The following is a 23,818-nucleotide window of genomic DNA, read 5'->3' on the forward strand; positions in this document are numbered from 1 at the left end:
TCCTGCCCTTGCGACACAGTAGAATGGGCTCCACTCCTTGTACAGTCTGTTGACTGGGCACCAAATCAGGTAGAACTGCCTGTTAACCTAAAAAAAGAGGTAAGCTGAGGCAAGCTCATATTACCAGAAATTGAATTTATTCGGGAATAGCAGATGAATTGCAGTTCGGGAAACATACTGTAGCAAGCTACAGGCGAGTCTGTTGAAGGTTTGGGGCAGGCTATGTTAATGCAGAAGGGGTGTAAAGAGTCGCGGGAGGCCAGTTAGGGTTCAAGCCGCAAATTCATTGGCTTGAGTGACGATGGGGAGAGATTCTCGGTGGATGTTCATTGGTTAGGAGATAAGTTCTAGATAGTTCTAGTCAGGCATTTAGGGGAAACCACTGTTTCATTTCTTGTTTCATTTTCCTGTGGGCGCATGTGTGAGATTCTCCATTTCATATCTCCATTCCATTTTAGACTGAAGTCCCTTTGCACGTTGGATGAGCTCCCTGACCAGACGGGGCCACCAAGTTGGCTCTGCAGATGGGCAGAGCCACTGGCTGAGATTTCTACGCCGGTGCCACTGCAAGCAGGAATGTGGTCCACCAAGATCTGATTGATGTAAGTCCCGCCCTCCTTCCCCATCTTTATCTGATCCCCACGGCTGAATCCTGCAGATTACCCCAGTAATTCCTGGGAGGTGAGACCCGAATGGCCCTCCTGGGAAGTGTCCTGCAGTGCTGGGGGAGCTGGGTGTCTAACTTGGTGTCTCATTTTGCCCTGGAGAAACAGTAAGCTGACGGGGGCCCTCTCAGTTTGGCACTGTGCCAGCCTGAGGAGCCGTGATGCGGTCAGAGTGTAGCCTCTCTTCTCACCTTTATAGTGCTGTCCTTCTTGGTCTCTGTGGTCCAGGCGGGTGCTTCAGCCCCACCCCTGGGTTCTGGGATTTTCACAATGGTGTTTTTGTCTACGCATAATTGCTAGTTCTTCTTGTGGGAGGAACTGAAGTCAGGATCAATCGATAGCACCATCTTGATGATGTCACCAAAACTTGTTTTGAAAAGACACTGTCAAATAAAGGGAAAAATAATCCACAGGCCGAGGGAAAATATTTTTGAAACTGATAGCTGATAAAGAAATTGTATCCAGAATAGAGAAAAAACTTTTACAACCCAGTAATAACTCAGTTTTTTAAAAAAAATGGGCTAAGGTATGAATAGACGTTTAATCAAGGAACATATACAAATGGTAAATACGCACATGAGAAGAGGCTCAACATCATTAGTCTTCAGGGAAATACAGTGAAGGGCCACTGCCCACTTAGTGGAATGACTAAAATTAAAAAGTCTCTAATAGCAAGAGTTCGTGAGGATGAGAAGCAACTGTAACGTTCATGCGTTGCTGTGGGAATGCAAAATGGTGCAGCCATTTTAGAAAACATTCTGGCAGTTTCTTATAAATTTAAATATCCACTTAACATCCTGTCTGGCAGTACTACTCCTACATATTTATCCAAGAGTAAAAACAAAACAAACCAAAAACCCCCATATTCACACAATGATTTGTACCCAAATGTTAAGAGGAGCATAATCTATAATGGCCATACGTAGAAACACTCCAAATGTCCATCAGTTGGTGAATGGATAAGCAAATTATGATATCCATCCAACAGAATGTTACTCAACAATAATGTGGGGCAGGACACCATGTACTAGTAATAACTGCCAGGGTAGGACTGCAGCTACTTGAAGGACAGCAAAGATCATCACAATGCCAGCTCCCAGGAATAGAAGTCCAAACACTTTCCCCCACTATAACTTGGTATCAGAGTTGCCAGGGAAAACACAGCACAGTCAAACACTGGATGGAACAGTGCTTTCACTCACACAGAGAAGAGACAGCAAGATCAGCTCCAGTGTGTGTCCACCTCTAATAGCTAGCAGATGCCCCTAGCAGCTGACCAGGGAAATTGGCCTGTGTGCACCCCTCTTGTACTGCAGCAGCAGGACACTGACCTCTCCTGTGTGGAGTCTGAAATACTGAAACCTGGGGCCATGCTTGAGAGCCATTGACATACATGCTTAAGCAGAACAAAGGAACACTCATTCAGCATGAGACAGGGAAAGCAGTCAGCCTGGCACAGGCTGTGTGGGCTCCGTATCTCTTGGTAAGGAAGTTTTCCAGGCCTAAGGCCCATTTTTGTGTGACCGAGCAGAGGTTGGAAGACTGCATGTGTGAGACTGACTTTCCTAACAAATAAAAAGGAACAGGTGAATATCAAAGCTCAGTAAAATAAGCCAAGACCCAAAGACTATTTTCTGCGTAATTTCCATTATAGGGGATTGGGGAAGGAGATTGACTATGAAGGAGCATGAGGGAACATTTTGAGGTGGTGAAAACATTCTATATCTGTATGTGATAGTTTTATAAGATTATGTATTTTTCAAAATTCATCGAATGTATGCTTACACTATGGATACAGCAGTCAGTAATATAGGTAAGGGGCTTGCCCTCATGAAGCTTATATCCTCTGTACTTACCTGTGCATCGCCTCAAACTAATAGAGAATTTTATTAATTTATGCTGATCATTGGCCAAAAACTACTTGTTAGGAGGCTTCTTTTAGGCTGTAGGACCCGTGTCCGTAGCAGCTGTTCCAAATCCCATGGTAGTGCCCGTGGTGGCTACCATAAGTGTATTAGTTTGCTGCGGCTGCCATAACAAAATACTATAGGCTGGGCTGAAACAACATAAATTGATTTTTTCACAGTTCTGTAGGCTAGAACTGTAAGATCAAGGTGTTGTCAGGTTTGGTTTCTTCTGAGGCCTCTCTTCTCAGCTTGCAGATGGCTGCCTTCTCATGGTGTTTTCACATGGTCTTTCCTCTGTGTGCATATACCTGTGGTGCCTCTGTGTGTGTCCACATTTTCTCTCATAAGGACATCAGTCAAGTTGAAGAAGTCCCATCCATATGACCTCATTTTAACCTAATTACGCTGTTAAAGGTCTTATCTCCAAATGCAGTCTCATTCTTGGGGGTTAGGGGTTCCATGTAAAGATCTTGGAAGAACACAATGTAGCCCACAGCACATGGTGTCATGCTTTTCCAGGTACCCCTGCCATGCATCTGCTGAGCATCCTAAGCACTACCTGTTAAGTTCTTGAGAAATGAATCACAAGATGATTTGGGGAAAAAAATCGCATGTACTTTACATCATTTAAAATGTTGCAAGGACAATAAACAGGGATTACAAAGAAGCACCAGTCTCCAAAGCGCCAGGCACCAAAACCCAACCTGAGGAGTCCCCTGTTATAGGTCTCATGGGCCCCCTCCTGGGGATTCCACATAGTTTCCTTTGAGCTTTCTTCAAGCAGGGGATATACACAGCAGGTAACCTCTGGGGGTGTATCCTGATTTTCACCTGTTATTCCTTTTTCTATAAGTAACTTTTAGTATCTTAAAAGCATGCCTTTTGAATAGCACTAAAAGGAATGTGGGCCCCCCTATATCTTGAGTGTCTAGCTCAATATCCATCCAATTATGGTTCCTGGAGGTATCTTCTCTTCGAATTGGCTGTAAGCTTCTTAAGGGCAGTGGTTACTCCTGTTATGTTTCTTGGTACCTGTTGTAGTAGTACCAAGCTTAGTACCATGACAGTAGTAGAGACTAAATAACTATCTGTTTAATAGATATTTTACAGATGAAGTTGAGAGACTCTCAAAGGCATGAAATACGTTTCTCAGCATCCCCCTTACTACATGGTCCTCAGTGAGGGTTTGAGGTGGAAGAGAAGAAGTACCAGAGGCAGTTGAGGGTAGATGTGAAGGCAGACAGAGGTTTCAGCTGCTTCTAGATGAGCTTGAGAATTATCACGTTGGTCGTGCATACTGTGTGCGGGCTTCTCATTGAGGTGGCTTCTCTTGTTGCAGAGCACAGGCTCTAGGTGCATGGGCTTCAGTAGTTGTGGCACGTGGGCTCAGTAGTTGTGGCTCGCGGGCTCTAGAGCGCAGGCTCAGTAGTTGTGGCACACGGGCTTAGTTGCTCTGTGGCATGTGGGATCTTCCCAGACCAGGGCTCGAACCCTTGTCCCCTGCATTGACAGGCAGATTCTTAACCACTGCGCCACCAGTGAAGTCCCCAAAGTGAACTCTTGAGACTCACCTGTTGACTGTGAGCAGACTGGGTGAGTTTGTGTGAGGAGCTTCCCAGAGGCTCACCAGATTGTTAGCAGCTTTTGGTTCATCTCTTGAAAACCATCCACATTAGTACTTCAGGCTGGGGTAGTTGGTGGCAACTTTCCTGACTTCTCTCCCAAGTCTTCCAACTTTGGTAAAGCTCTAATTCTCGTGCAGACCTGTCCTATCTGGAATACGATGAGGGGCTTTGGCTTTCCCCTTTGAAGTCCGGTTGGTACACAAGATCACTCAACTGAGCAGAATTATAAACTGCTCCAGTCAGAGAACGATAGAATTAGAAGAAAACTTAGAGATCTCTAAGTACATTTCTTATTTTGCAAATGAGGAAACAGGGCTCAAGTAATTTAGTGACATGTAAGAGAGAAGTAGAATTGTACTAAGAATCTGATTTCAATCCAATGCTTTTCTATTTTTATCATACTATATTTGCCTTTAGAAATGCATAAAAATAAAGAGGGATTTTTAAAATTTAGGCAATTAAGCATTTATTTATTTTATGAATATGAGATATTCTTTCTTTATAGATATCTCTATCTTTGTCTATCTACCTACCTATTTATCTACCTACCTACCTACATCTCGGGAGAGAGATCAGCGAGAGCACCAGAAAGCATTTGCTGGAATCCAAGGTTGAAGTATGTCTCTGAAGAGAAGATTGTTCAAGTTTCTTAGGACAATTTAGAGAAGCAGCAGCTAAATGGAGAAGCAGGGCAGCCTGGAAATGAAAGGGCCATATTAAATAATCTTCCAAAGCTCAGGATAGATCAAAATAATAATGAAAAAGAATATGGAATAAAGTTTAATTAACTCAGATACCTTATGATGATGAAAGGGAGGAAATTACCAGGATGTCCTATGTTGGGGGACTGATTAAATAAGTAACAGTACATGTTACGATAGGATTTTGTACATCTATTAAAATGAGCTTAATAATGATTTAAAAATAATATTAGAAAATATTATTGACATAGTGATGACTGGAACACAAAAAGGATTCAGAATTATCAATAAACTGTCACCTTGACTCTATTTGATATGTACAAAGGACAAAGGAAATTTGCCAAAATTATACTAGTCTCTGCTTGGGGAGTGGGATTGTAGGAAAACATTTTTTTGCATTTATTTTCTCTTGCCTAAACTTTCCAAACTTCCTACAATGACCATATTATGTTTATCATCAGAATTAAAATTAGAGGGGAAGAAACTCACGGTTTCAAGAAGTAAAAAATTATTAGAATAGTTAATCAAGGACAAGGTGATGGTTTTTTCCTGAAGAAAATATCAGCTACATCTTTTTCTCTTCATGAACTGTTATCATAGTAGAATATTTGCAGAAAAGCCTTAATGCCTGAAACTGGGCAGTTTTTAAGAGGTTCTGTCGTGCAGTCAGAGAAGTGCATAGATTCTTTCGTTTGGTGTGACATGTAGCAAATGAGGATGGAGGGCTATTTTCTTAAATGATTCTGGAATGGCTCCTAAGTTTTCTTTTTTTTTTTTAAGTCAAATTTTGAATTTTTTACATATACCATGGGAAATCTTTCAGGTTCTTAGAATGTTCACAAAAAACATGCTGAGTAAAACAATCTCTTTGTTAGGAAAAAACATGCTGCTTACCTTCACAAATTCCCTTTTAACTCCCCAAATATTCATGACCACCACTGAAGCATCTCTTTACAGAATTCCCAAACATCTTTTTGTAGGTCAATAAACCTCTAGGGTTGATGTTTGACTTTGATTCATTTTGTAGAAATGTTCAAAAGGATGGAGCCAGTGCCTCCCATTTCTCTTATTATGTGGCTTGTTGACATTTGAATTTTCAAAATATCAAGGGTTTCTCCAGCGTGACTCATTTGAATCAGTTGCTTTTTTCCCCCTCTGAATGATGGGCTGCTGATTCAGAACTATGTGATAAAATTAGAAGTACGAATATTTCATTCAGTCTACTTTTAAAAATCTGTTCTTTCATTTTTGGTATCAATTGGCAAACTAATTTGATGACTCAGTTTGGTATAGAACTTTTATTTGTATTTTAATTTTATTCTTATGAACAAATAGCCTGAAGCACATTGATAAAATCTGTATTGGAAATGGCACCATTCTGGGACTCTGGCTATCTAGGTCATAGTATTATCCCTATCACTAACTTCCTAGGTAGGCTGGACTCTAAGCTGTTGGCTCTTGGTTTTAGTACTTGTAATGTGAGAGGCGTTGGACTATATATCAGTCAGGATAGGCTAAGTTATGCTGCAGTAATAAAGAACACCCATATTACAAGGCTTGAAACAATCAGAATTTATATCTTGCTTCTCCTGTTGGTAACCATCATGAGTCATCTGGGATTGCTGCTTCCAAGTCATCATTGTCCTCAGGCTGACACAGTGGCCATTACCTGAAACATTGGTGAGGCCATGGCAGAAGAAAAAGAGAAGATGGCAGAGCATGCACTGGCTTTTAAAGCCTTTGCCCAGAAACGACACATGTCACTTTCTTACATGTTATATTGGCCAAAGCTAGTCTTATGGCCAAGCCTGACTTCAAAGAAGGGAAATTCGATATTGGTAAAAAAATGCAGTCTATTGGTAATCTATAAAGGTCCTTTAATTTCTAGTAGCCTGTTTCTAAAGTGCATTGAGGGAACTTCCCTGGCGGTCCAGTGGTTAGGACTTCACCTTCCAGTGTGTGGGGTGGGGGCATGGGTTCAATCCCTGGTCGGGGAGCTGAGATCCCACATGCCTTTCGATCAAAAAGCCAAAACATAGGGCTTCCCTGGTGGCACAGTGGTTGAGAGTCCACCTGCCGATGCAGGGGACGCGGGTTCGTGTCCTGGTCCGGGAGGATCCCATGTGCCGCGGAGCGGCTGGGCCCGTGAGCCATGGCCTCTGAGCCTGCGTGTCCGGAGCCTGTGCTCCGCAACGGGAGAGGCCACAACAGTGAGAGGCCCGCGTACCACACACACACACAAAATGCTATATAAATGGAATTATACAGTATGTAACCTTTGGGGATTGGCTTTTTTCATTTAACATCTCCTGGAGATTCATCCACATTGTATGTATCGATAGTTCCCTTTTATTGCTGTGTAGTGTTCACGGTATGTCTCTATCTCAGTTTAACAACTGCCTGTTGAAGGATATCTGGGCTATTTCCAGTTTTTGGCTAATATGAATAAAGCTCCTTTGAGTATTTTTGTATAGGGTTTGTGTGAAAATAAGTTTTCATTTCTCTGAGATAAATACTCAAGAGTGAAGTTTCTGTGTAAAATGATAATTGCATGTTTAGTTTCATAACAAGCTGCCGAACTGTTTTCTAGGATAGCTGTACCGTTTTACATCCCCACCAGCAATATATAAAAGATACACCAAATGCTTGCCCGCATCTGGGACTGTCATTATTCTTTATTCATCAGCCATTCTGATAAATGTGTAGTGATTATCTCATTGTGGTTTTAATTTACATTTCTCTGATAGCTAATGATTTAAAAAATCTTTCCAAGTTCTTATTTACCATTTGCATATCTACATTTGTGAAGTATCTGTTTAAGTCTTTTGCCTATTCTTTTTGTTTTAATATTTATTTATTTTTATTTATTTATTTATTTTGGTGTGTCAGGTCTTAATTGCAGCATGCAGGATCTTCATTGCGGCATGTGGACTTCTTAGTTGCAGCATGTGGACTTCTTAGTTGAGGCATGTGAACTCTTAGTTGTGGCATGCATGCGGGATCTAGTTCCCCAACCAGGGATTGAACCTGGGCCCCCTGCATTGGGAGCACAGAGTCCTATCCACTGGACCACCAGGGAAGTCCAATTTGCTCGTTCTTTATTGGATTTTTTCTTACTACTGAGTTTTGAGAGTTCTTTGAATATTCTAGATACAAGTTTTTTGTCAGATATATGATTCACAAATACGTTTTCCCAATCTATTGCTTGTCTTTTAATTCTCATTGCAGTCTTTTGCAGCACAAAAATTTTAATTTTGATGACACCCAGTTTATCATTTTTTCCCTTTTGTGTATTATGCTCTTGGTGTCATCTAAGAAACCTTTGCCTGTCCCTACATCTTGAAGATTATCTCCTCTTTCCTAAGGAGTCTGACTCCAGGACAAAATCCTATGTGTGGTCTTTCAGGCCCAACCATAGGCAGTTACACGGTTGTGACTGGAAGTCTGCGTGAGGGCGGGGAGGTTGCCCACCCCGCACCTGCTGGCACACAGCCAGTGCACTGTAGTTTTCTTGAAGGAGGTGCTGTCAAGGCCCCCACTAGTAAGCCATGCTTGTGTGCATATCTGCATTCCTAGCTCAGTCACCTCGAGTCAGAGACCTCTTTATTGGGAAGCTTGGCTGAGACACTTCCCAAGCACCTCTGCTGAGAGCTCTTTATTGAGGTCCTTGGCTGAATTACATTTCTCCACTTTGCCTCAGTACGTTTCCGCTCCCAGCCTTTCCCCAGCCCATGAATCCATAAAGAGGCAGGAACCTTTTGTTGAGGGCTCCTGAGCAGTGGCACAACGTTCTCAGGCTGTGCTGGATCCACCTGACCCTCACCTTGGGCCATTTTGGGGGGAAAATATATAACACTAGGGAGCCAGCACCTCTCGATCACACTGTCACATTAAGTGAATAAAAGTTTGATTTTTACTTTTGGTTTGGCACATTGTCCTAATTGAGCACCTCAATGCCTGATTGCTTGACTTTTTTTTTTTTTAAAGATCACACTATTAGTATTTACATTTAATTGCGTGATTCTTTTTTTTTTGCGGTACGCAGGCCTCTCACTGTTGTGGCCTCTCCCGTTGCGGAGCACAGGCTCCGGATGTGCAGGCTCAGCGGCCATGGCTCACGCGCCCAGCCGCTCCGCGGCATGTGGGATTTTCCCAGACCGGGGCACGAACCTGTGTACCCTGCATTGGCAGGCAGACTCTCAACCACTGCGCCACCAGGGAAGCCCTAATTGCGTGATTCTTGAGTTGTTTTGTATAAAGTGTGACATTTAGGTGGAGTTTCTTTTGTGTGTGTGTGTGTGCAGTTGCCCCAGCACCACATTTTATAAAGTCTGTTCTTCCTCCATTGAGTTGCTTTTGTACCTATGTGAAAAATCAGTTGAGCATATTTGTTATTTGTGTGGGTCTATTTCTGGTTTTTCTATTTTGTTTAGTTGATCTGTGTGTATATCCTTCTGCCAATACCACACTGTCTTGATAACTTGTAGCTATATACTTGTAGCCTTAATATCAGGTAAAGTGATTCCTTTCACTTTATTCTTTGTCAAGATTATTTTAACTATTCTAGTACCTGTGTTCTTTCTGCATATTAGAATAAGCTTGTCTCTGTTTACCAAAAAAACCTTACTAGAGTTTTGATATGAATTGTATTAAGCATATAGATCACTTTGGTGGAGAACTGATAGCTTTATGTTGAATCTTCCAATTCATGAATATAGTATGTCTCTCCATTTATTTAGGTCTTCTTTGATTTCTTTCATAAGCATTTTGTAATTTTCTGCAAACAGATCCTATACATGTTTTGTTAACTCTGTACCTAGAGATATCATTTTCTTCAGAGTGAATGTAAATTGTATTGTTTTAAAATTTTGTATTCCTTATGTTCATTGTTAGTGTTTAAAAATGCAATTGGGGCTTCCCCGGTGGCGCAGTGGTTGAGAGTCTGCCTGCCGATGCAAGGGACACGGGTTCGTGCCCCGGTCTGGGAAGATCCCACATGCCGCGGAGCGGCTGGGCGCGTGAGCCATGGCTGCTGAGCCTGCGCGTCCGGAGCCTGTGCTCCGCAGCGGGAGAGGCCACAACAGTGAGAGGCCCGCGTACCGCAAAAAAAAAAAAAAAAAAAAATTGCAATTGATTTTTGTGTGTTGACCTTGTATCATTCAACCTTGAGAATTTTAGAAGGTTTTTTGGTTAATTTCTTGAGATTTTCTATGTAGACAAGCATGTCATGTGTCAAAAGAGAATGTTTATGTTTTATTCCTTCCTTTCCATTCTGCATGCCATTTATTTCTTTTTCTTACTGCACTGGCTGAAACTTCTAGTATTATGTTGAAAAAGAGTGGTGAGAATGAACCTTCTTGCCTTATTCCTGATTTTGGGGAGAAAGATACAAATTTTACCATTAAGTCTGACATTAGTGTAGGTTTTTGAAGATGCTCTTTATCAAATTAAGATAATTGCCCTCTATTCCTAAATTGCTGAGTCTTGTTTTTACTGTTAATGGTTGTTGGATTTTTGTCAAATGATTTTTTTCTGTATCCGTTAATGTGATTTTTCTTCTTTAGTCTGTTGATGCAGTAGATTACATTGATTTTTTAAAAATTAATTAATTAATTTATTTTTGGCTGCCTCGGGTCTTTGTTGCTGCGTGAGGGCTTTCTCTAGCTGCAGCGAGCGGAGGCTACTCTTTGTTGCAGTGCGCGGGCTTCTTATTGCGGTGGCTTCTCTTGTTGTGGAGCATGAGCTCTGGGCGTGTGGGCTTCAATAGTTGTGGCACGTGGAATCAGTAGTTGTGGCTCACAGGCTCTAGAGTGCAGGCTCAGTAGTTGTGGCACACGGGCTTAGCTGCTCCGCAGCATGTGGGATCTTCCCGGATCAGGGATCGAACCCGTGTACCTTGCATTGGCAGGCGGATTAACCACTGTGCCACCAGGGACAATTCAAAAACATTGATTTTGAATGTTGAGCCAACCTTACATAGCAATAAGTCCTACTTGGTTGTGGTGTATAAATATTGCTGTATGTTGTTCGGAATTGATTTACTGATATTTATTGAAGATTTTTGCTTCTAAGTTGATGAGAACCATTGGTCTATAGTTTTCTTTCTTTTTTCTTTTTTCTTTTCTTTCTTTTTTATTTAAACTATCTTGGTTTGGTATACTGGCCTAATAAAGTGAGTTTGTAAGTGTTCCCTACTCTTCTATTTTCTGGAATAGACTGTGTAAAATTGATGTTAATTCTTTAAATGTTTGGTAGAATTTTGCAGTGAAATCATCTGGGCCTGGAGATTTTTTTGTTGGGAGCTTTTAAATTACAGATTTAATTTTTTAAATGAAAAGAGATCTATTCATAATAGATAGTTCATCTTGATTGAGTTTTGGTAGTTTGTGGGTTTCAAGGAATTGGTCAATATCTTTTAATTTGTAGAATGTATGAGCATAAAGTTGTTTGTTGTATTTCCTTATCTTTTTAACGTCTGTTGGATCTGTAGTGATATCCTCAGTTTAATTCCTGATATTGGTTATTTGGGTCTTCTCTCTTTTTTTCAGTCTTTCTAGAAGTTTACCAACTTACTGATTTTTTTCAGAGAACCAGCTTTTTGTTTCATTGATTTTCTCAATTTTCCTATTTTCAATTTCATTGATTTTTACTCTGATATTATTATCTTTATTGTTTTTTGGGATTATTTACTCTTCTTTTTCCAGTTTTTTGAGGTAGGAACTTAGGTTATAGATTTGAGACTTTCCCCATTTCAAATGTAAGCATTTAGTGATAAAAATATCCCTCTCAGCACTACTTTAGTTGTATCCCACAAATTTTGATATGTCATACTTTGATTTTCATTCAGTCCAATGTATTTTTCACTTTTCTTGAGATTTCCTCTGACTCATCAATTATTTAGGAGTTTTCTGTTTAATTTCCATGTGTTAAGAGATTTTCCTATTGTCTTTTATTATTATTTTTTTTTTTGGTAATTGATTTCATGTTTGATTCCACTTATATTGAAAAACACACTCTGAATGATTTTAGTTCTTTTAAATTTGCTGAAGTTTGTGTTATAGCCCAGGATATAGTGTATCTTGGTGAATGTTCCATAGGCACTTGAAAGAAAAAGATTTATTCAGCTGATAGTGGTGGAATGTTCTATGTAAGTCAATTAGAACCTCTTAGTTGATTGTGTTGTACAGATCTTTTAAATTCTTTCTGCTTCTCTCTCTGGTAGTTCTGTCACTTGCTGAGAAGAGGGTGTTGAGGTACTCAACTGTAATTGTAGATTTGTCATTATGTCACTGCCTTCTTTGTCTCTAAGTAATTTTCTTTTCTCTGAAGCCTACTTTATCACATTTTAACATAGCTATTCCTGCTTAACATTTTTTTTTAATTAATGTTTCCATGGCATACCATTTAACTTCCTTTTACAAACTACCTACGTTATTGAATTGAAAATGAGTTTCTTGTAAATAGCATATGGTTGGGTCATTTCCTTTTTTTTTTTTAAGGGGTGCTGCATGGCATGTGGGATCTTAGTTTCCCGACCAGGGATCTAACCCATGCCCCCTGCATTTGAAGCACAGAGTCTTAACCACTGGACCACCTGAGTGGTCCTGAGTCATTTCTTGGCACATTCTTGAGGGAGGTGTGAAGGGACGGTGGAGGGGTCTGGCCACTTTTTGCTGTCAGGGCTCCTGATCATCCCAGCGGTGTTGGGCTTGCAGGATGTTTTCACAGGGCCAATCATGGGGAGGAATAAGCCTTACTAGGTTGGGGGTTGGTAAACACAGGTCTGGGTTGCCTTCTTCTCTTGGGTGGATGTCCAGCTGCTGTGTTTTTCCTCCAGTTAGGATCCACATAAGTTACTTTCTCCTCACCACCTTTTAGAATTCTCCTTTGGTTGCCTTTTATGTTATTTCCAGGATTCATATCTCAGCAGGGAGAAGCAGGGGGAAATGAGTCAATACCATCTTGTACAGAGTGAAAGTCAATATACTTTCTATGTCAAATTACTAGATTATAAATTCATTGAATGTAAGATCTGCCTTATACTTCTCAGTATCTTTCACAGTTCATAGTACAGTTTTTTGTATATTATAGCTTTTACATAAATATTTGCAATTTTAAGTTGGAATGTTTACAATTGTGAACTTTAGGTTATTTCTAGACCCAATAACTGGGTTTAAATGTCCATTTGTAATTGTTTTTATACTGAATAACAATCTTCCTTATTGATTATTAAGTGAATGCTTCTGTGTTATTTTGGCAAAACTTATAGTGCTGTCATCATCTTTGGGACATTGCTCATCCTACATTTCTTTCAGGATTTCTGTATGTTGGATCTAGTGACTACAACTTAAGGACTTTTCAAATTATTTGTAGATCCTGTAAACAAAGATTGTAATGGTAAACTGTTAATATGGAAACAGGATCCCGTTAAACTAAATTTACGTTCTGAAATAGATGAAATATTTATTTCAAAGTCAGCTATAGTAAGACAGAGGAAAAGATCTAGAGATTTTGAAAGTAAGACATAAGAACTTGTTTTTTAAAAACATTGTTTTCCACTAAAAGGAGATTAGCATGTGATTTGGTTTAACATCATTGGATGCACTTGGCTTGATCCCTGCTGGAGCTGAGTGACATACACTGGTTTGCTTTTCCGGCTTTACCTCACAAATTATAACTTGTCACATATAATTACCTTTTCTATAGCAATTTCAATAGTTCATTTGCCTGTCGCGTTTCAGAGAACTCTAAACCTTTCTTCATGTATCTTTTAAGTGGGCCGAAATGCTCCTCCCCCATTCCATCCTGTGCAGCTAGTATATAGTAAAATACTCGCTTATTATGATCAGTGGCTATATATTCCAGTTACCACATGTCTTTCATGAATACATTTCCTTTAAATGATTTAACTTTTGGATCTGCCAAAGTCATTATGAATGTGGCACTGTTCCAAGTGAGTAAGATGAAAAGTTATTTAGAATAAGGAATCTAGGGGTCAGGTTTTTGCTTAACAAGAATGTCAGTTACTGACATGACCAGAATGCTCAGATGAATGGATGTGAAAAGAGAAAATGTATAAAATCACTCAGAACTCAAATGGAAGTTAACATGAAATATTTGAAGTGGACATGTATTTCTCCTTTCTTCTGTAGCTTTCACCGTCTGTACTGTACAACCTAGCACTTGATTGTATTTTGTTTTCTAGTGTTTATTATCTCCTCTGGTTAAGTATTATTTTACCTGACATTATATACAAGCTGCTTATAAATCAGAATTAAGTCTCATAATTTATCTGCTTTCTCCTTTATCCCTTCAACTCTTCCTTTTGATAAGATCTTGTATTTCAGACTTTCTGGCCAGCAATAATTTTAAAGGTTCTACCATGCTGTCCCACAAACCATCAACATGTCTCAAAATTCCAACACCCCAGTGTTTAAACTAGATCCAACAAACTGGATCTCATAATTGAAGTAAAACTGCAATTCTTTGGCAAAATGAACTGTATTAATATTTGTGTTTTCTGCTCTGCTTATGGAGCTAACAATAGATAATCATGCTGATGTTGAAGGCAATGGCCAGAGTGATGTATTTTATTTATTTTATTTTTATTTTATTTATTTATTTATTTATTTTTTGCAGTACGGGGGCCTCTCACTGTTGTGGCCTCTCCTGTTGCGGAGCACAGGCTCCGGATGCGCAGGCTCAGCGGCCATGGCTCACGGGCCCAGCCGCTCCGCGACATGTGGGATCTTCCCGGACTGGGGCACGAACCCGTGTCCCCTGCATCGGCAGGCGGACTCTCAACCACTGCGCCACCAGGGAAGCCCTATTTTAGATCAATTTTTGATTCAGAAAATACATTCTTCTATCCACAGTTCCTAGTTCAGTACCTGGTTACATTATAGGATGTTAGGGGATGAAATATCATATTAATCACGGTTTCCATTGTTGCTGAAACCTAGGGGAGAGGAAAGAAGGAGATAATTTCACCAATAGTATATTCAAATTTATATTATAATCTTAAAAATAATTTTCTATATCTGTTGACTTTAAGTGTGGGAAATGAATATCTTTAAGAGTGGGTGTGATAAATTCTGTTTTGTTGGTGTGTCTTTGGAGAGATCTCTTAGGTAAGTGGAAATATATTTTAATGCTGTTTTCCCTGGTTGAGTAAGTGACATTCTCTCATGAAACAATAATCTATTAGAACAGAAAGGAATCATCAGGACTATCTAGTTTAAAGATCTGTATTTACAATTTTCAATTTTAGTAATGGAACCATTTTTCAAACAAGGGAGAGGATCCTGAGGACATAGTGTGAGAATTCTTCTGGACTTAGGTGTACTTGAAGCTGGTACCATGCTAGCCCTTCTTAATTATGTGTATTACAGATCCCCTCATTTGCTTGAGTTTCTGGCTCTTGTAAACAAACAAAACAAAACAAAACAAAAAGAATTCTTGACAAATGTAATAAGTTTATTTATAGTAAAATTGAGAGTGAAAAATTATAAAGTATCTTAAGGCTTATTCTATCAAATTTCACCCAAAGTCTGTGATAGTTACTTTATTTAATATTCAGCAAGTAATTTTTGAGTGCCCACCATATGTCAAGCCCTGAAATTTTAGGCTCTGAAGACAAAAGTACAAACAAGTAGTTCCTATCCTCAAGGAGTGCCTAGAGTCTAGAAGATTTAGCAGCAAAAACAGACATTAAATTATCTCCTGAAAGCATCCTGAATTTTTTATCATGGAACTGTACAGACAGCCCATAAACTGTCCTGATTCAGGTCCCATGTACCTTGAGTCTAGCCAGTCATGTTTTACATTTCACAAAAGTATTCGTATTTGAGATATGAATCTTGACTGGAAGAGTTGGATCCACTTTTGGGGAAGGAGGATGAGAGCCTTTGACAGGTGTGTTAGTTTTCTATTGCTGCCATAACAAATAATCACAAACTTAGTGGCTTAAAACAACACAAATGTATTGTTTTACAGTTGTGTAGATGTTCAGCACAGGTCTCACTCAGCTAAAATCAAGGTGTCAGCCAGGCTGTGTTGTTTTTTTTTTTTTTTTTTTTGAAGCTTTAGAGGAGAATCTATTGCCTTGCCTTTTCTAGCTTCTAGAGGCCACCCACCAGCCTTAGTTCATGGCCTCCTTCTTCCCATCTTCAAAGTCAGCAAAGGCAGGTCAGGTCATTCTCACATTGCATCACTCTGACTTCCCATCTCTCTCTGACTCTACTCTTCTGCCTCCTTCTTCCACTTTTTTTTCTTTTTCTTTTTTTTAAGACACACCATGTGGTTGCAGGATCTTAGTTCCCCCAACCAGGGATTGAACCTGGGCCCCCAGCAGTGGAAGCACGGAGTGCTAACAACTGAACCCCCAGGGAATTACACCTCTTTCACTTTTAAGAATCCTTGTAGTTACATTGGGGTCATCTAAGTAATCCAGGGTAATCTCCCCATTTTAAGATCCTTAACATTAATCACATCTGCAAAGTCCCTTTTGCCATGTAACATAATATATTCACAGGTTCCAATGTTTAGGGCATGGATATCTTTGGGGGCCATTGTTCTGCCTACCACAGTAGGTTATGTAAGCTTAAAGATAAAGGGTCCTGATATGGCTTGTAATTCACTATTAGAAATTCAGGACCATGTCACCTTCACATTTAGCCTTTCCAGCTACAGAGGCTGCTAGTCATATCACAACATGGAGTAAAATAATGTTAAGTTGGCTGGTGTTATAATCATTTCTATTATGGACCAAATGTTTTTGTCCCCACTCACCCTCCCTCCCTCCAAATTTATATGTGGAAGTCTCAACCCCCAATGTAACTATATTTGGAGATGGTGCCTTTTTGGAGGTAATTAATTAAATTAGGTCATAAGGGTGAGGTGCTGATCTAATAAGATTAGTGTCCTTATAAGAAGAGACATGAGAGAGTCCTTTATCTCTTTCTCTTTCTCTCTCTCTCTCTTCTCCCTGCTTCTCTCTCTCCCTCCCTCCCTCATTCTCTGTCCTATAAGGACACTGTGAGAAGGTGGCCATCTACAAGCCAGGAAGAGAGCTCTCACCAGGAACTGAATTCGTTGGCACCTGATCTGGGACTTCTAGCCTCCAGAACTGGGAGAAAATAAATTTCTGTAGTTTAACCTACCTACTCTGTGGTATTTTGTTACGGCAGCCCAAGTGACTAAGACAGACTATGGGCCAAGCAAGATGATTGGCCAGAGACAACCCAGAAACTAACCCCATTACCATAAAACCTGAGACTGCGAGCCATGTTGGCAGAGCAGTTCTCCTGGTTCCCTTACCCTGCTGCTCTCCACCTGGGCACCCCTTCCCAGTAAAGTCTTTTGCTTTTTCAGCACGTGTGTCTCCTCAGATAATTCATTTCTGAGTGTTAGACAAGAGCCCACTCTCAGGCCCTGGAAGGGGTCCCCCTTCCTGCAACAAAATCACCCAGTCTGTGGTATTTTGTTATGGCAGCCTGAACTAAAACCGTTTCCCAAACTGCTTTATTTCCTTCTTCCTTTTTCACTCACTGGCCCGTCTCCTTGCAGCTTCTTCCCATTTGTCTTTGTCCCAACTTTTATTTAAGGAAATAGAAAAGGACATAAAACATGTTCAAGGTTAGATGAGAATGTAACATATTGCCCAGAGGAAAATTAAATTGGGAAGCAGCATTCTGCAGGTGCATATTAAGTGAACTGGTGGGGAAAGTATAATTTAGGAGATGGTGAAATTGCATTTGAGTGGAGATGTCATCTCACAGTGCCTGTGTTGATCTAGAGATCATTTTCATTTTAGTTGCTTGCATGTGTCATGTACCAGCACTCCCCACTACATTTCTTTTGGGATCATCAAGAATAGATTACTCAAGAATGATTTGCAGATCAGTGTATAGCTAGGAGAAGGTTCCTGCATTGAACTAAAGACAGGGCAAAAATAAAAATCATGAGCATCATGTTTTTCTTTCATTTTGAATCAGTTGATTTCTCACAATGTATTAGGCAGTAAAACAGGATGTTTAAAATTGGGATTTCAAGACCTCAAAATGTAATAGATTTCAGATATCAAAATGAACCCTGAGATAGACCATCCTCTTGGAATATCAGAGCAGATGGCCAAAAACTTCATAGAGAACCTCTAACCCTCATTAAGGGTTAAAAAAATGTTGACGGTTGTTTTGTCAAGCCCAGGTCTGTGTGCCTGATGCGCAGTGAGGCCAAACAAACTGAAGTGTTGGCGTGTGGAGCAGAAAAAGGTTTACTGCAGGGCCAAGCAAGGAGAACAGGCAGCCCAGGCTCAAAAGATCCAAACTCCCCAGTGGTTTTCAGGGAAGAGTTTTTAAAGGCAACGTAACAAGTGGTGAGGACTGCAGGGCACATGACTTTCTTCTGAGTGGTTGGTGGAGAGGTAACAGGGTGGTGTTCCAGAAATCCCAGTCAGCAGCCCTCTGGTTCCAGCCAGTCTGGAGTCTCAGCATGTAGTTAGCATCCTCCACCTGGGTGGGGGCCTTAGTTCCTGCAGAACAGCTCAAGGATTTGCATCAGATTGTTAAGTACATCCCTTGAGGAGGAACTGAGACTCTGTCTTATGGCAAAACAGTTGTTTCTTGACTGATTTTCCTTTGTTTCTGCACTCCTTCACTTCCCTAATTAGCAACTACTTGAATCTGCTGTTTGGAACTCAGGGAAGACCTAGGAAACTAAAGGTTTTTTCTACAAATAGGAAACAGGGGGACATGGAGGGCCTTTTGTACCTGGGAGGGCCCCTCTGGGCCCTGCTCGGTTTTAGTTGGAAATGAGATTTTACAAAGAGGAATACTTTGGAGAAATTCCCACTCTATCAACTCCTGCTGAGGAGGCAAGACAGAGAGGTACCCTCTCATTTCAAGTTCAAGGGTGGGAGGCTTCAATGTAACCATTCAGAGAGCTTGATACACATTCCCTAGAGTTGGTGGATGCAGTGGCGATTTCTGACTTGTGCCTGAGAAGGCCAGAAGTCAAGAAGCTGGCTAAAGCTTCCTGTGACCTCAAGGTAGAGGGCTGGATCTGATCTTGGGTGGCCTCGGCCTGCAGCGGCTTGAAGAAAGATTTCAGTTCCCCGGCCAGAGATTGAAGTCGGGCCATGGCAGTGAGAGAACTGAATCCTAGGCCACAAGACTACCAGGGCCAGTGGCCAGTGACGGGACCCTGACCTGTCAGCTTTGTAGAAATGAATTCCCACAAAGAGATGGAAAGTGGTGAAACAAGTAAACTGCTTATTAGGAGGAAAAAGGGTATGTGTGGATAGATACACAGGCGGGCTCAGAGAAAGAGTCATGCCCTCATGGTAGTTTGAATCACATATGGGGCATTTCTTCCAGGTTTCCTTTGGCCAGTCATCTTGCTTTGCCTGGTTCTGAGTCTGAATTTGGTTTATCTCAGGGTCCTCCCACGTGTGTGCACGCATCCCTTAGCCAAGATGGATTCTAGCGAAGAGGCCTATGGTTAGGTTGACAACACCTACTATAGGGTGACACCCCCCCCTCCCATTTTGACCTTCAAGGAGGCTTTCTGTGCACGTGAGGTCGGGAAGATCTCCTTGACTTGGAGATTGAGGAATATGTGGTCTGTTTGTCTCTTACCTGGGCAGTGCTCAGCTTCTCTTCCCTCCTGTTATTGCCTTCATCTTGGACTATCTGTCCACAGGGGACAAACTCCAGCTGCTCAGCCTGGGGCCCATCTATCTCCTGCCGCAAATCTGGAAAGCAACTGCTCTCGTCTCCAGTATTGGGCCAATGATTCAAGAGTTCTGGGATCTGAATAGGAAACCCACTTCAGGAGTACCTATTTAATAAGGGATCCTGCTTAAGAGGGTTTTTGCCAGAGGCTGGAGGTGTAATGTTGGGTGAAGGAGCTGAGGGAGGTCAGGAAAGGTCTGCTTATGGAGATGCACTACCCACGTCAAGGGAATTGTGTTGGAGGGTCCGAGCAGAGGAGCCTCTGAAGAACACAGACACATTCTCAGGAAAGAGTCAGGTCCTAAGAGCAGACAATCATCTTTTTTGTCCTTTCTTTTTTCCCTACTATTCTGCATCCTAATACAGAGGGGTCAGCAACCTTTGGGTGCAAATCCCAGATGGAGAGAGAGAGTTAAGAATCATGCCCCCACTCCTCCAACGATTGGAAAATTTTAATATCACCTCCCGTTGAAGTTTTTGGTATTAGTTGGAACTGAAGCTTTGGGGTTACTGTCATGTTTGTGGAGTAATAATGAAGATTTTATTACTCAAGAGTGACCAGTGGTATTCTCTAGCCTGATACATTTTCATGCAGTGGCTGAAGAACGACAGCTACTTCTGAGCAAATTCAAAGGGACAGGGGGGAACAAAATAAAGTTGCTTTTAGGATTATACTCCGTGAATCCTGCTTGTTTGGTGTACCGATGACAGAAGCATGTGATATTCATCTTTCCTTTTTTTTTAAATTTCAATTTTGTATTTTTTGGCTATGCCGCATGGCATGTGGGATCTTAGTTCCCTGACCAGGGATCGAACCTGCGCCCCCTAAGGTGGGAGCGTGGAGCCTTAACCACTGGACCACCAGGGAAGTCCAGTAGCATGTAATATTCATCCCTTGGGGCCAATGTACAGAAAATAGACTGAATTCAGATCAATATGCATATCTTCAAAAGGATGAGTCACTTTTTCTTTTCAAATGCAGAACGACAACTTAGAGCTTTTCCATGCCATTGAAATCGTTGGGTCTGACTTCAGATAAATATTTATTTTAGATACAGCAATCAATCTGCCTGCCATGTTCAACTTCCCCTTCTAAGCTGCCTTTTCACTTCCCCCTTGCTCAAGAAAACAGCATCAGGCTGTTCTTTGCTGGTAAGAGGCCACTGTAGGAACAAAGGTTGTATCCTTTGTTGTATCTGCTTCCAGAGGCAGCTTGATACTAGGGTACTCAGAAGTCTACTGTTGGGGTACCTAGTGGCCTTCATCATAGCTTTGTGTGAAGAGCTCTACCAAACAGAGATGGTAACATTTGAGTCCATCAAATCCTTTCTCTTGGAAATTTAAGCTGAGAGACTCAAAAAGAAGTTCTGATGGATATTGGGTGCTGTGTTGAAAGGAGCCCATGATTAACAACACATCCATACTGAGGATATTGGAACTGCTATGCAGAGAGAAAGGCATGCTAGTAATGAACCTTGGGGACCCCTGACTGCCTTGATCCCTTTGGGTGTTCTCATTTTAGTTCCAATTCCACGAACATCCTTACAATAAAAGCTTCCTTTCCTGTAAAAGAAACTTGATGAGTGTCTGTCCTTTGCCAATATAAAAGCTCTGGCTGGAAGAATATGGTAAACTTCACCCAGCAGCACTGAGTTCACTGCACACTCATTGCAGCCACATCTTCAGTATTTACTTGTATCTCAGCTCCAGTGTGAGGGGCCCTTGTCTTTCTGCTTATTTTAAGGACAACTGACTTCCTAGATGCAACATCTATTATTTCAGTTGGTTCTGAATGTTTATTATTTTCATCATTTAATGTGAGCTGATTGTCTAAATACCTGTGTCTTCACATGGGCCAGCAGACCATATTCTATATACAGGCTTTACATGTGATCATTACATATATTGCTTCAAAGTGGCTCAGATTTTTTTTTTATTATTGATCTTATTTGCTGATCTTTTCAGCATCTATATTGAAGATTGAGAAAGAAATGCTAATGGGGTAAAGACATTGTGCTCTAGATTTTGAAAAATTATATTAAACTGGAAATAGATATGTTCTATGTACAGGAGCCTTTGAAGACTTATTGCTTAATAACCCCAATTCTTTTCCTAGCTCCTCTGTGCTTCACCAGTCTCCCTGGTACTAATCTTTAATATTTGGTCTAATCAATATTACCTCTACCCCAGGATCAACCACTGTTTCCCCAAAGTGGGTTGAGGCTTTGAAGTAATCTCATTTGAAAGGCAGCATTTAATCCTAGTGCCATGTGAGTTCCTGGATTCATTAAAACCTTATCAGTGAACTGAGGGTGAACAACATTTTAAGTTCTAGCCAAAGGTTGTCCAGAGGTCTACCTCTACATGGACCCCACCCCCTAAAATACCCTTGCAGTGAAGCTTGTGGAGAAACAGTGGAGCACAGTAGATAGCACGCAGGCCTTGAAGTCATGAGAACTTCTGTATTCCCCAGTTAGTAGCTCTGTGATCATACTGCCTCAGGGAAAGGGACTTTACCCGGGGAACAGGCAGGAGGCACTAGCTTGACTTTTTATTTAGGGTTTTTCACTAGACAGCAGGGCTCTTCAGTGTCATTCCCTGAATCCATTTTCAGACTGAAAGACGAAGGAAGTTCCATTTAGGGAAATTACACACACACAGGCACATATATCTGGGATCAAAGTTAAAGTACTAATTAACAAGTCTTTTTCTTTTTTGACCAAAAGCTGGTGATCTAGGGTGTATATGGGAACAATAGTAGATAACTTGTTTTGTGCTTGGTTCCTGTGGCTTGGTGTGAAACATTGTATTTAAGTTCCTGAGATACTGTGGATACCTGTTAAGGTAGCATTACCTGCTGTAATATAAACCCTCAAGTCTCAGTGACTTAACACAAGAGAAGTTTATTTCTTGCTGACATAAAGCCCTCTCAGAGGGAGCAGGTGTGTGGGTGTGTGTGGGTCCTCTGGTCATTCAGGGATACAGGCTCATGGATGCTCTGCCGTCTTCTATACAGGGCTTCCATGCTTGCTTTAAGCATGAACATTCAGCCATTCAAGAGGGGGGAGAGTAGATTCACCTGTGGGAAGGGTTTATGAGCCAGACCTAGACAGAGTGCATATCATTTCTGATAACCTCCATTGCTAGAATTCAGTTACATAATCAAACCTTTCTACAGGTGAGGCTGGGAAAAGTACATTATGTATGTCCCCAGGAAGACTAGAGAAAGGGTTTTGGTGAACATGTAACAATCTCTGTCACAGTCCAAATCTCTGAGAACAAATACAGTTTCATCTTTCTCCCTCAGATGGAACCACCTCCTTCCCTCTCCAAAGATCTCATCCATCTCTAAATCAAATTCCCCATTTTCCAGATGAGCCTCCTTATGGGCTGGCAACCCATGAACTAAAAAGACAAGTTATCTTTTTTGTGTCCCTCCATTCAGTATTCAGTGATGAAGTTGGGACACTTCCACACAATAACACTGTTCACAGTAACACTTCCATTCATAAAAAGGAAGACTAGAAAACATAGCTCACTGGATTAAGCAATGATCAAACCCTTCTTGGCAAGCTCTATGGAATCCTGCTTCTTGGCAGTGGAGGAAGTTCCTTAATTAGATGATGATTCTTCTGGAGGAACATTCTTTCCTTGTCCATTATTCTCCATAGCTCCTGGCTCCATCATCTAGAAGGTTCTTCCATATCCATTATCTTCCACAGCCACATTTGAAGTAGGTATTGGAGAGATGCCATCCTTGGGGTTGTATAGATTTAGTAGCCTACTTCCTGCTTGTCAAGTTAGGGGACCCAAAGGTTGTGCAAACAATCAGGCAATTTTAGTCTGGTCTTAGTTTTGTTGGCAATAAACTCCCTTAAAAACAACTTTCATTTGGTTCCTGGTGCCTATAAACACATCTAATGTTCTCTTCTTAAACATAATTATCAATCTTAATATATATTTTTTTACTTCCTCACAATTTAATGGTTCTACCACAAGATAAAAGACCTGGGTGGGAAGGCCACACCCTAAATCTGTCGTACCTCAGGCCTGAATCTTAATGGCTCTTTTTCCTCAAATTTATCTTATCTCTTATTATTTGGGATCTAGAAGCAATAGGCTTTGATATACCACCAAGGCTCCAAATTCCTGAACTTTCTCCATTTCCTTTTACGTCCCATTGTAAAC

The 23,818-nt window shown here is 40.9% G+C and overlaps 1 long non-coding RNA gene across 1 annotated transcript in view; it reads left to right on the plus strand.

Annotated features, from left to right (window-relative positions):
* LOC132525906 (uncharacterized) overlaps window positions 1–23,818 on the plus strand; it is a 269,675-nt gene that overhangs the window by 46,361 nt on the left and 199,496 nt on the right. Inside the window, exon 3 of the long non-coding RNA XR_009542401.1 lies at window positions 459–602. This is a non-coding gene — a long non-coding RNA (uncharacterized LOC132525906). The remainder of the gene's footprint in view (window positions 1–458; window positions 603–23,818) is intronic.

This window comes from Lagenorhynchus albirostris, chromosome 9, assembly GCF_949774975.1.
Source record: "Lagenorhynchus albirostris chromosome 9, mLagAlb1.1, whole genome shotgun sequence".
NCBI classification, from domain to species: Eukaryota; Metazoa; Chordata; class Mammalia; order Artiodactyla; family Delphinidae; genus Lagenorhynchus; species Lagenorhynchus albirostris.